The following is a 14,074-nucleotide window of genomic DNA, read 5'->3' as shown; positions in this document are numbered from 1 at the left end:
CGCGAGCGGTGGGAGTCTGCGTGTGGGGCGGCTGCGGCTGCGGCTGCTGCTGCTGCTGCTGCGGCGGCGGCGGCTGCTGCTGCTGCTGGAGGAGGAGGCTTTCATAAATTACGAGGGGACAGAGCTTTTCGAGCATGTATGCAAAACACTGTCAGAGGAAAATTAAAAGGAAATGTTTTACATATTTTTCCATTAATCTAAATGGGACCCGGGTGAGCAGAGATGGTTTTATTCTAATTCCCCGCCCGGGGATTAGCAAATAATGACTTGATGTTTTAATAGACTTCTAATGACAATATATGACAAACTAATTGCAGCCAGAAAGAAAGAAGTTAATTCTGAGGCTGTGATAATAATAACAATAATAACAATACGGTTGTTTATTGGAGCCACAGCTCAGTTTGTGGAGAGTGAAAAGTCATTAGAGGAAACGATGCTGATCAACGTGGAGAAACATTAAGTCTGAGATAATTAGCTCTGTTTCAATATTTAGAAAGATGCTCTAAATGAGTGAGGAGGGTTTCAGGGCAACTCTGCTGCTCTGCGTCATCGTCTTCTGTTCGGCCCGCGTCTAACAGTTTGTAGTATATATGAGTATATTATTCATCTTTTCGCCTCCTTTCCATAATTTCCTTTTTCTTTTTTCACTACAACTATGTATTTGTTTACTTGTTGCCACTGTATCATAGAGAGTGAATTGGTTAAACTTGAACATATTTTTTTTTGTTTGCTGCTTTTTTTAAGTTCCTCGTTGTGATTTGATGTGATTTTTATTTTTTCGCGTTTTCATTTTTTTTACCCTTCTTGCAATTCTTTTCTTTAGTTTTCTCTAGGCCTTCTATTAAGTATTTTGTTTCCCTTCTCCCCTTCCCCTTTTTTTCTCCCCTTTCCTCCGTCTGTCATGTCATTAATGTGTGATCTAAACCTCGATCTCTTTTCATGCTACCCTGCATTTTAACGTCCGCCTTTTTAAAAATATGTTTCTAGTTTAGGTTTTACTTTCTGCTAAAAACAACCAATAAAAATAATAGAAAATAACTATATTTTTATTTGTAAAATGATTTTATCCTTTAAAAATAATATAATAATTTATATTTAAATCAGTGAACTTTTATATTAATGGTGATTTTCTTTATAATATTTCTCTTGCATCACCGCACAAATTTACGTACTCCCCTCTAATTTTCTTGCGTTTTAATACGATTTAAACCAACGAATATTGAAGGAAACATCTCTCCATGTCCTCTTTGTGCACCGTTAATTTCAGTTTTTACTATTTAAATTATGCGCCGCTGCTTCTCTCTCTCTCTCTCTCTCGTCGTTTATGTTTACGGTTCGTTTGCATGAAGTGTAAAAAAAAAAAAAAAAGGAAGAAAAGCTGCTCGGCGGCCCTGTGTGTGCTGCATGAGTGATCGGCACATGTGGACCATTACTAACTTCATTTAAAGACAGCTCTTTTGTCTGCTGCTCTCCAAAGACACACGGAGCTGTGCTGAGCGTGGATGACGCAAAAAATGTTTGTTATTATTATGATTATTATTATTTCCTTCCACTGTCGCTGTTGTTTTGTGTATAATTTGAGAATAATTTAATGCGCGACACACTCCGGAGGAAAACCATCATTTTTGCTTTTTTCGTTTCCAATTTTTTGCTGCTGTTACACGGACATTGTGCGTAAAAAACTGCGGTGCACCTGTCGTTGGCGTGGGGTTTGTTTGTTATTTGTTTTTCTATCCAAAGAGGCAAAACGTTTGACAACCCTGGCCTTAGAAGATACTTCTTTTTTTCAACAAAGATATTTAGTGTCTAAACATGTCCTCAAAGTTATGGAGATTTCTTTGTCCAAATCCAAAACTGTCTTCAAAATGGGTTTAGTTAAAATAGAAACTGAGGTGAATTCACCTTCCTGAACAGCACCTCCGCTTTCCTCCACTCCCCCCCTCTCCTCCTGCTCAGATTCCCTTCTCCTTCTCCTTCTTCCTCTCCTTAACGGGGCCCAGATCAAAGGCTCTTGGCCCGGGTGGAAACCACTAAAAACCCGCCCGCTTTGTCTGCTTGTTGGCAGGACTCGGGGAGCGTTTGGGGTGGGGGGTGAAGGGAGAAGGGGGGTAACATGGTAATGAGACTTTGCAGCGACAGGAAATAATGTCTCAGGAACTTCTTTTGGACACTAAAAGTGTCCATCTGGCGTCAGACCTGACATTTTACCTCCATGGTTGTGTTCTTTTTTATACTGTTGTCCATTTTATTGTCCAAATGTTACTCCCATGTCCTGGTTAATATAAACTACATCTGGGAGTCATCATTCTGTCACAGTTAAGGCCCGGAAATGTAAAGTAATGGATGGACATTAGCCTACGAGTCTTGTGTCTTTACCTTTGTCCTTTTTTTGTCCTTGAATGCAGCAGACGGGACAGAAGTGGACAGAGAGTTTTTTTACGCGGTAGACTGAGACTGAGGAGTTTTAAAGGGCGGGACAGAAAGTAAAAGCAGCCCATAAACTGGGCAGGTCAGCGGCCAAAACACTGAACCACCGAGGGACATGAAGAGTCAGGTCTGCTCCAGCAGCAGCAGTAGCGGGGAATTATCTACAGCCAATCAGCAGTCTCTCTGGAAATGACGTTTCATTTTGGTTACTGAACACACACACACGGCTTCTTCAGCTGCTTAACGTTTTAAGAGTGCTTGATATTCGATAATATACTATTATATATGACCTAAAATATACTAAAACATAGCCAAGACCGACTATAGACGTAAATACGCGAAGAAAGCACACTAGTTACCAGTTAGCCAGAAAACTAAATCAAAAACTAAAAAAAAATACAGATAAATGTTGGCCACAGATACAGGTGGGGAAGGGTTTGATTAATGTACATAATGTTACCAAGAAGTAGTTAAAAGGTACAGAATACAGGACGCACCACTTTTAGCTCTGTTTCCCTGCACTACTACTTGGCTCCTACAGTCCACTGAAGCCTTCTGATCTGCCCCAGCTTTACTCCCCCACCTCTTCCTCCATTTCCTCCCCTTCCTGCAACTCCTCCTCCCCCTTCTCCTCTCGGAGCAGGTGGAGGGAGGTTGCGCACCTGCACGCACAGCTGCGCGCACCTTGTTATTGCCGCCGCTGCGTGACGCACAGATGAGCGCCGCAGCGGCCGGCCAACAAACAACAACAATCCCGTCAATATAAAAAGCTCTGAAACACAAAAACAACGAGAGGAAAGTTGTCACACATTCACAGTCGGCCTGTAAAGACAGAAAATATAGAATTTTGCTTCCAAAGACCGCAATAAAATCCCCTTCTATTGCCCTGATGGACACATTAAATATCGGAGTGTGATGAGCCTGCATGGTCATGGTCGGGACTCGAACACGACACCAGCCTATAATCCAATTAAACACGATAACCCTACACTCACTTATTATTCTCTTCCCCCTTTTCCCCCTGACAAGGACTCTTGGTTCGGTGTGAAAGAGGGAGTCAAGAGCCCTCTTTAATCCCAGGCCACGACTAAAAAGTGATTGAAAAGTGAAAGGAGACCCACTCAGTCTGGATGTGTCCCTTTTTGTCCACTGTTCTGGCTTTTTTTGTCCAACACGCCCATCCTGCACAATGGTGCTCCATTAATTTAGAGGCTTTTTAAAGAGGAATCACCTTCACTGAGCGGCTGACACTTACTGCTTTGTAGCAGAGCGGGATAAAAGTGAATAAATGTCACTCACTGTCTGCTATTCTTTCCCCTAAAATGCCTGGTAAGAAGCCCTTGTGTCTAAATATGGCCTGGGGGCCAGATGTGGACTGTTAAAATGTAGTGTTTGGTCCTCGAGAAGTTTTATGGACGTTGATCTTTAAGGGATTTTATTCATGGTGTGTAGTGAAGATTTCTTTTTTCATCTGTTCGGCAGCCTTGTTTCCTAATTTTGGTCATTTTTAGCTGTGTATTTTGTCTGATTTCCATTTCTCATATGTTGCAAGGTTCATTTTGAAAACAACATTTTCTGTCTTTGGAATTTAGTTGGACATTCAAAGGTGTAAACACTTGCTTTAAAAACTGTATTTGTTTTAATGGGAGACCGTTCCTGTACAACAACATTTTACGTCCAGTGTTTTCCTTAGTCCTGACTTGTAGTTTTGTTAATGGCCAGCACTTTTCTTCTTAGCAGTTTGGTATTTTATTGCACCCAAAATGTTCTTTAAAAAAAAAAAAAAACATTTAAGTTATTTGAAAAAAATCTCCCAAACTATCCCAAAATTCCCTGTCAGCACTGTGGAACCTCTGCAAGTTATTTACCCCCCAAAATACATGTTTAGGAAAATGTTGTCTGTTGGATCAGATCTGATCTGATTTATTTTTACTTTTTAAAGTGATGACTCAGTTCATGGCTGAGTTTGTGGCGTCTCTTTATGCAAAGGTTGGATTAGAACTGACCGACTGCCTCCAAAAGCGCTCTATTACAGGACACCCCCGAGCGACCGCAGCCTTGTTGTTATTATGGTTGTTATTATCGGTCCTATCAGGATGGCTCCCTTCTCTATGGGAGCTGTGACAGTCAGACAGTCAGACAGAGGCCAGGGGGGGAGAGGGAGAAGACCTCTCCTCTCTGCTGCTTTCGGTGGGCACAACGTGCAGACCTACGGGGGCGCTGTGTAATGAGGGCACCTATGGGGCCCCTCCTGGATGTGAGAAGTGTCCTAACCTGGCGTGGGCCAGTCGAAGTGAGGCAACAATTCCTTTCTCCTCCTCCACCTCCTGCGTGGGTCTTCAGCGTGACTTTCTGTGCAGAACTTTTGACAGTGATAATGATGTGCATGGCAATGCTGCTATGTTTAGGGGAGGGTTGTTAGGGGAGAGTCTGTTATGGAGGGTGGGGGACTTGAGGACCAATGGTGGTAAAAGGCATTAGTCTTCTCCACTCTGCTGTTCTCCAAATCCAGATAGAAGAACCTCACATTCATATATCTGATAACTGCTCTTCCTGTAAGATTCAAGAGTCGAAACATTGTAATGTTTAAGATCTTTAAGTTCAGATCTTGTGATAATGATGTTTGCCAAAAGATGTCAAAAAAAAAGTTAGGCCTGAACAGTCTGAAGTTTAGCAAAAACGTTTATTGATGTGAGACTTAGCTAATGATTAGTAAAAATAAACTGTTATCCCAAAACTAATTCTTTCAGCAAAGATAACCTGATATATAAAAAGCCAAATATTAAAAATTAAACTTTGTTTTGTTTGGAATTTTTTTTTTCAGCTATATTGCTTATAGTTATAAAAAGCCTTGTTAAAATAATACAATCATTTTCTGCCCTAGTTGCTTTGACTGTTTGGCTTAAGTAAATTATAGACTTGATGGTGCAGTAGTCAGGACTTTGACTGTGTGCCTTTAGGTAATCACAGCAGACTGTGTGTGTGTGACTGTGTATGTTTGCTACTTGTTGGGGGACTATCAGTCATAGTAATAAAATGCTGCCATCTCTCAAGGTTTAGTGTCACCAAGATGGATCATCTTTGATAGTTATGGTGAGATATACTGTCATTTACCATGGCAAGTGTCTGCAGAGGGCAAGAGGTGCACGTCCCCAACAGAGCCGCCCTAATTATACAATTAGTCTTGCAATTGGTAAAGTCCAGAGCTGTGCGTCCTGTGGGACACGCAGACACATTAGGGCTGTCATCAGCATCTTCACTGAGAGTCTGAGTCTGAGTGTGTCCTTAACTGAGCAGAGGAGTCAAGTTCTCTTTGACTCGTGATGATTCCTTATTTGCGAGCAGGTCCAGTCGCAGTTCAACACCTACTGCAGATGAATGAAGTGGTTGTTGGGTGTGTAAAATATACATTTTTAATTGTTGTTGACACTGCCCCCGCCAGGCTTCTTAGAGTGTAGTGTTTGAGCCCACATGATCCTTTAAGGCCTGGTGTAACTTTATCCTAGTTTGGATGTTTCTCCCTCTCGTAGACAAAACTTCAGTTGTTTCATACTGTGTACATATGTTGTCAGTACTTGACAGAAATTCCTCTTTAAGTACTACTTGGTTATGGTGAGATCCTTTGGATGCTTTCAATTAGATACAGTTCTATTAATTTAAAAAACCTATGTTGTAGTTAGTTTGGATATTTCTGTCTGTTGGACAAAACTTTGGTTGTTCTGAACTAAAGACATGTTGAGTCAGTAACTTGCAGGAATTTCTCTTTTGACTATTACTTGGCCAAAGTGTGATTACTTTATTGGTTAAAATCCAACTGTACCTAATTTGATACGATATGATAAGCTACGTTAAAGTACAATGTGATATGTTGCGATTCAGTCCAGTTCAATAAAAAATAAAAATCAGTTACAGTTTCTTTTCCACATTTCCTTTGTCTTTGTTTGACATTGAAACACCAGTGTCAAGTTTGTATGCACAGACAGGGACAGAGCGGTGGATGGACAGATGCTCAGTTGTATCCATTATAGGTCATCTTAGTATTCAATCATTCTGGTCCTAAACCTCATCTGGGACCAGTAAGAAGACACAGCCCACCATGTCTTTGAAGTCGTCTGTCAGATGGGGCCCACGTATCTCAATCTCGTTGCCTATCTAGCCATATTTCCCTTTCCTGGCTTATCCCTGGTCAGTTGGAAACATCAAGACGCCACATTCTCTCCTACTCATCCAGAGCCGTATCTGCTGGAGCCAAACCCACATCTTATGATGCCCAGGGTTCATGCAGGCACCTCCATGCAGTCAGAGGGTGGTCTTCTCTCAGCATGGAGGGGCAGGCAGTGCGCCGTCTCCACACTGGAGACCTACTGCTCATGCACTGGTTTATTACATTGGATTAGAGGCCCGACGGGGAGACTCTAAGCTGAGGATGATGGGTAACCAACTTCACCAGTTGGCTCCCAATGAACATGCAGTGGTTCCATGGGCCGCGGCCGTGAGGAGTCCAGGAGGAGAAGTGTTATCAGCTGCAGGCACAGATGATCTCCCTCCTTTCTTTCACTCACTCCCATCTTCGGGTTCACTCTGCACTTGTTCCTCACCCTTTTCCTGGGATTCACCCCTCTCTCTAGCTGTGATCCCACCAACAATAAATGCTGACCTTTTCTGCAGTGAAACCAGATGTGGTCAGGGTCAGACCTCAGCTGCTGCACATGTGACACTTTGGCACAAATCTGGCACCGAAACCAGTCTGTGGCCACAATGAAGAGACCAATTTTTGACTGTGACAATAAGAAACTCAGCAGAGGGGGATTAAAGAAGTGGGATTAAATCTGTAGATTAAAAATATATATAATATTTCCTGATACTTACTTTTTATTGAAGAGGTAAATTTACTGATTTTTCTCTTCTTTTTTCTCTTTTCTCTTCTTTTTTCTCTTCTTTTACCCTTCCACCCATTTCTGGTTTCTTTTATTACATTTTCATCATTATCTTTAAGCTAACCCTAACCATCTTTTCACTATTATTCTCTCTTTTTCCTGTTCTGACTTTACTTATTTTATATTTTGGGGCTAGTTTCAGGTATATGTTGTCTATTTTCCAATGCTTGGCTATGTCATTACTATTTCTTTTAGCTAGATTACAGCATCTTAAGAGCTAATGTGTTGTTATATTTTGGCTAGTTTGTGGTTTCTGTGCTATTATTTTTGCTCACATGTAGTTGTTTCCTGGCCAACTATGAGTCTGGTTACTGGTCATTCTCAGATTTTTGGTTGCCCTTTGGGTAATTCCTCCTTCTGACCCGTAGCCCAACATTAACAAATGGCACAAAAAATGTTATTTATTTCTTTTCAGAACTGATGATATGGCTTTTTTATACACTAAATATGTTAAGGCACAATGTATTTGTGTGGCCTTTCATTATAGTCTCACACGTCACAGTAGGAGCAAGTACTTTGCAATATGTGAAAATACAAACGGTTCAAATTGTCGTCAGATATTCAGACGCCTAACGTTGACGTTTCCTTGTGCCAGAAAAGAAGCTGTTCCTTTTAGTGCAGTCTAAACTACCTGGTAAACAGTGTCGTCCCTGGGCACGAATCAAAAATCTTCCTCTACAAACTCCATCTGCTTCTCTTTGATGGTGTAGGCAGTTCACCATTTCCCCTCCACCTGCTCGGCTCTACTTTCCAAGTACGCTGAAGCCTACATCCTGCATTTAGAGGCTTTTAGGAAAAGCCCTGTCATTCAGTGAGAGACCACTGGGGCAGCATGCTCACGCTTATCTGCACTTTAGTTTCTCCTCTCTGGCTGCTGGGCCCTATAAGGGCCAGGTAGCAGGGCCGGGCTCGTGCTGTTGTCCGTGGACGACCTTGCTCTCCTCACCTACCGCCTTGGAGTGGCTCCCAGTCCTGGGATGGGGCCTTTGGACCGACACCAAGTCTCTACCCCCACAGATGTTACAGAGCCACCAGATATGATGTCAGATTGTGAGTGATGCATCACGCTCGTCTGTGCAGGGCAGCAATGTGTGAATGTTAAAAAAAAAGAGGCCCTAAATGTTAAAATAAAAAAAATAGAGGTCACTGAGTCATTGTGTGAAAAAAAACAAAATAACATTTTATTTTATCAGGGGAGGTTTTTTTTTTTTTACAGTCAGCAGTCAACGTTAATACAACAGTGAATAAACACGATACATGAATAATACATAAAAACACATTGTGTAGACATCGTCCAATATAATAACAGTGTGAACCCCAACAGCCAATCATAAAAGAGAAAGTTACAGTTTATTAAAAATGGCAAGAGAAAGAAATTCAGAGTTAAAAACACTTATTCAGTGTGGACAAAACACTATTTCTAACTTAAAAACAATTGGATTATTCTTACATAAGGACAAATTAAATATTTTAACATTTTATTTACATTGGATTTCGTTTAAAATAATTGATAGAATTCATTCAACTCTGAGTTCAGACAGTTTTATTCTCAAACTCTCACCTTTATGATTTATTCTCCCTTAATTTAAGACACTAAAAAAAAACAACCGAGAAACGTTACATTTGCTCAATATTCTAAAATCCGTGTGGCTCAAGACTCAGCAGTGCCCCCTAGGAATAAACCGCAGAGTGTTAGGTGTTAGTGTTAGGACAGGGAGGCAGGTGTATCACTGTAGGTCAGTGTCTTATAGGTGTATCCTGAAACTGACAGGAAGAACTTTTTGGTCTGGCTTATAGCAGTAAGAAGTGCCCCGTTGTTACAGCGCCACATAGTTGACAGGGGAGGTAGAACACATGTACCAGGAGTTGTTCTTACACGTACACTACAACATCTAAAGCAACTTTCTTGAGCCCTTATGTTTTTTACCGTCATCTAGAAATGTGTTTTTAAACAAAATGTCAACAATCTTTGCTACGAAAAAATGTTAGCTATCGTTGTAGTTAAGTAGCTCAATAGCGACCCCATAGCCATCTCTAGAGAGCTCATCGTGGAAAATCAAGCTCTTGTTCTAGAATGTTCTAAAGACCCAATTTTTCCTCATTTTCAGCGATTAAGGAATCATCTTAGTGACTAGAAATGTGTCAGTTAAAGACCGACACATTTCCAGAGTTTTGGTGAGTGGTCCAGTGTGTCAGCGGGGCAAAATTACATTTGATGATTTGCTGTGAAACAGGAAGTTGTACAACGCCATGGTGACACTATTCTCCACGATCTTTATGTTTATCCTGAACAGTACAACATCCAGAACAACAACCAAAGGACCGTTCCAAAACCTTACATACATATGTACTCAGGTGGTGCTTTTAGCGCCGCCTGAAGCTTTAATTTGATGAGTTAATTTAGTGCTGACATCAGATCAGAGATGAGAATGACCTCTTGAACCGAATGTTTTCCTCGTCTTTTTAAATAACAAGACACGCTTTAATTCACACTTGGATTTTCCTCCTTTACTGCATTTAAAAACGGGAGCATCTTTTTGTATAAACTCTCAAAAATCACCGTTTTCCCCCAGCAAAAAGATAATGATGTGACTGCTGGAAACCCATCTCGCAAAGAGTTGGGAAATGACTTTGTCTAAATGTCAGCACTAGAATAAACCTTTTCCATCTCACGCTCACGCACTTTTGCTCTGCGGGTGTAATTACATGTAATTGCCAGAGCGCCACCGCCGTCAGGACACGGACGGACAGTTCTGAATATGACTTATTAAAAACACCGAAATAGTGATGCGCTCTGTGGGTCGTTGATGTAATGGAGCTCCAGTGAAACCATACCCTGGTGCAGGTCAGTGGAGTGAACTTCCCGGTGAGATCGCTGTCAGCTGTTTAACTCCTGCTCCTTTGGGAAAAGACGTGGAGAAACGCGGAGCAGCTGCGGAGGTGGCGCACACAGCGGCGCCGTTACTCCCTTTGGCGCAAAGTCCAGAAAGTGAAAAAAAATATAGGCAAATATTTCTTTACAGATCTTTCAAAATTAAAGATTTAGGATAAAGTTGCTTCCCGTCCGATTGTTCCGTCAATGACTTACCATATCTGGCCGCAGCGGCGGACGTGGCCGGAGCGCACCGAGCGTCCTTTTTTTGGAGAAAAATAAAACCCAAGTCTGTGCGCTTTGATTCTGGTGAAGGGGGAAAAACAGCAGGTCTTCGTTGGAGGAAAGATACAAAAACAATTTGATCTCGTTGTTTTCTGACTTGGACGTGAGAGTAGAGAGTGGAGACAGGTGGGAAAGTTGGATGAAGGCTGGGAACATCTTGGTTATGAGGTGATAAAGAGACGCCGAGTGTGTGTTAGTTAGAAAAGAGAGAGTCTGAACAACAGAGGCTTCACACTGTGACAAAGTTTAGACTTGGTTGCAAAGGCGCAGGAACAGGTGTGTGTGTGTGTGTCTTTGTGCTCTAGACGCACGTTGAAATAGGCTGCAGTGTAGCGGTACACCATAAAAATACACTAAATATATGTCTTCATTTATTTAAAGCCCCATAAACACAATTTTTTTCTTATTTGAAATAAAATTTTGCGGTAAAATTGAACTAATTTGCAGCCATAGTATTTACATCATTCAGTTGATAAATATTAACCCACAGCTAACTGTAGGATTTCAGTGGGTAACAATTCCTCTGATAATTGTATTATAATAATCCAGTACTCGTTCAGTATTCATTTCAATCATTCAGTAAATTTTTTAGATTACTTTTTATGATAATTTATTAATAGTGTAAAGTTTGACAAATATATTTAGTACCATGTTTCAATTCCAAGAAGGTAAAAATTTGCAGAATATGATAAATGTTGACCTAAGAATTGATGAAACGGAGATGACAGAGTTTGGCCCCAAAAACATTGCAGCTACATATATATATAGTTCAATAAAATTGAACGTTAAATACAAATCTAGAGGATTTTAGCTTTTAGCTAAATATTCAACCATAGGAAATTAACGTGCTATTCACATGCACACAGAAAGATAACTTATCCAAAGAAAAGTGTTTAGCATTTAGCATACAATGCTAAAGGTTAGCATAATTTAGCTAAAATATCATCCCGATAGAATAAACATTTACACTGTAGCACAGGGCGAGTTAAACCTTAGGTCAAATAAGATGAATATTGGCAACAAGTATAGCAGAAATCACTCAAATTGGCTACAAGAAAAATGCAAATTGGCAACAAGTATAGCAGAAATCACTCGAATTGGCTACAAGAAAAATGCAAAAAAAATAAATAAAAAAATTACAAACATGGCTAACAATGTTAGCTCAGCAGCCCAATGAGATACAGTACATTACCTCCATCAATGGGAGTGACTAAAAATTAAAAAAAATCATAGTGGACACAATTGAAGCTGTCCAAGTGCAGGACTTGGCCCGTAGACCTGATGTTGGACACGTCTACTTAGGTGAGCCACTTCCGGTTTCCAGAGGCAGATGCTGTGATGTCATTTTGACCGCAGACCCTATAACCAACAAACAAATAAATAAATGAATAAAAAGGCCTGTGGGCTCCGCTTCCAGGGCTCAATGAGTGCGGCGGATGAGGAGGAGGAAGAGGAGGAGGAGGAGGATCAGCATCAGGATCAGGATCAGGCCGCTGAAGTCTGACAGACTCCATTTGTTTTTGGCTGCTCTGAGAAATGATCATTCACAGACTGCGGCGTTTTCACTGCGACTTCTCCGCTTTGTCCTGACCACAGTCCTGGCGTCTGCATGTCTGACTCCGCCGGTTACTGATTTGCAGGCAGCGCGTTAAGGTGGCTTCGTGTAAGTGATTTCCACGGGCGTCCCACTAAAGGAGAACAAATCGGTGACAAAGGAGCGCCTTTTCCATTGAGCGGCGTCGTTAGGACAACCCAAAAAGTATTCCTCAGATAATAAGTTCTACTTCAAAGCCTTTCCCACTGAAGGGTGACTTGCTTCACTCCTTTTTATTAAGTCCCCCTCCCTTTCACTGCCCACGCAGGGAACTGTCTCTGGTCTCCTTATTTTTCATCCTGTTGATTTTTGCGACATTCATTCAGCGCTTGTTTCCAAACAGCAGACACTGGAGCATGCAGCCCACTACCAAGTGTCCTCACACCGTTAATGGCCACGCACAAAACCATGAAGAGTTTTTTTCCCTCTCTTTTCCTACATGAATGTAGGAGTAGATTAAGTGTGTGCGCGTGCGTGCGAGCGAGCGTGTGTTTTTCAGAAACGGTAGAAACTTAAATCGAACAACAATTACTGTATACTATTTATTTGTTGTTGTTGTTTTATTTATTTTTTGTGCAGTATAAAACGAGCTTTAAAGTACACATGCAGTGCAGTAGACCGTACAGCAGACTGACCCAGGACCAGATCCTGGAGCAGATGTGGAATAAGATCTGACTCCACCTGCCGACATCGTAGTGTGTCTGAAAACATTTAGGTCCTCATACAGTCCATTTCCATTTATCTGAACCCAGTTCTGAACTGTCACATCATAAGGACCAAACTTTGGATCCTGATGTTTGAAATAAGTGAAAATCTTGACATCAACTTTAAGCCTTTGTTTCGATGACTGACTTCAACTGTTGTTCATTTGATTTGTTGCCCACGTTGCTTTCATGTGGTTATGCTGCTGCGGCCCCATCTGAACTTTGACCTCAATGTGGGTTAAATAAAGATCAAAGGTCATCAATATAATGATAATAATAATAAAAGTGACCCAGTCTGGTACTTCTTTAACTGTTCTTGAAGGAGCTCAATCGGTTCTAGTCCCATTATGGACTGAGTTTGCACTGAGTTCTGGATCTGTCGTTCTGCTCTGTTCTAAAATCTATCTAGACCAGCTTTATTAGATCAAAGGCTCTGACAGGTTCTGGTTGGAACATGGACAGTATTTGCTCTCTGTGATCCAATAGGAAGTATTTGTATCATGATTGATATCATTATTTCACATCTACAAGTTTCTTGTTTATGAAAATAGTCTGAAACAACGGCTTGTTTTGTCTGTGACCTTAAATGAAATTGTGACCCATTTGTGGGCCTCGACCCAGTCTTTGGAAACATCTAAATTGAATTGAACCCACAGTCCACATCTGATCTGTGTCTCAGTTGATGATGGATGAAACTGTCTAATCTGAAATCTAAATGAATCATATCTGTTCTATATTTCTGTGTTAATCCATAATCCACAGTCAAGAACAGTCGGATCTGATTTCCTTTCATCCAGATTGCTTCATATTTTCTGTAAATGCAAAAAGAAGAGTGTATGCTAATGAGCTAGGTCAAAGTTCAAGTATATTATTTGTGATATCTGTTGATGAGGAGCTGGTGTTTGGATGGAACGACTAAATCTAGACAACATTTGAAGCGTCTTCTCAGCCGACTGCAGGTGTTTCTTTTAGATATTCTGTCTTTCAGCAGACGAACTCTCTGTCGTTCACCTGTGGATTGTTGCATTTGTGGTTCTGGCGGCATCGCGTGCCATGATTAGACTTCATTTAGTGTCACTTGTTGTGTTTTCCCCTGGCAGATGTGAGGGTCTCACCAACCCACTGCCATAGAGATCCTAACGCGCCATGAAAAGTGTCAAAAATGAAAGGACGTGCCTCTGCAGAGGCTGCAGCCTTTGAAGTGCTCCAGGACTGGCGTTGGTCAATTTTCATTCTGTAGCCTGGACAGGCCGCT

At 41.2% G+C, this 14,074-nt stretch overlaps 1 protein-coding gene and 1 long non-coding RNA gene across 10 annotated transcripts in view; one reads left to right on the top strand and one right to left on the bottom strand.

The window, feature by feature from the left end:
• clybl (citrate lyase beta like) overlaps positions 1-14,074 on the top strand; it is a 172,121-nt gene that overhangs the window by 50,884 nt on the left and 107,163 nt on the right. The window lies entirely within an intron of this gene.
• Positions 4,692-11,581, bottom strand: LOC107989780 (uncharacterized). Its single transcript, XR_001761272.2, has 2 exons — positions 10,453-11,581; positions 4,692-10,332 (listed from the first exon to the last, which is right to left on the bottom strand). It is a non-coding gene; the product is annotated as an uncharacterized LOC107989780 (long non-coding RNA).

Source organism: Cynoglossus semilaevis, chromosome 16 (genome assembly GCF_000523025.1).
Source record: "Cynoglossus semilaevis isolate Cse_v1.0 chromosome 16, Cse_v1.0, whole genome shotgun sequence".
NCBI classification, from domain to species: domain Eukaryota; kingdom Metazoa; phylum Chordata; class Actinopteri; order Pleuronectiformes; family Cynoglossidae; genus Cynoglossus; species Cynoglossus semilaevis.
Note: the sequence above shows the minus strand (reverse complement) of the source record. Positions and strands in the feature narration are given on the sequence as shown.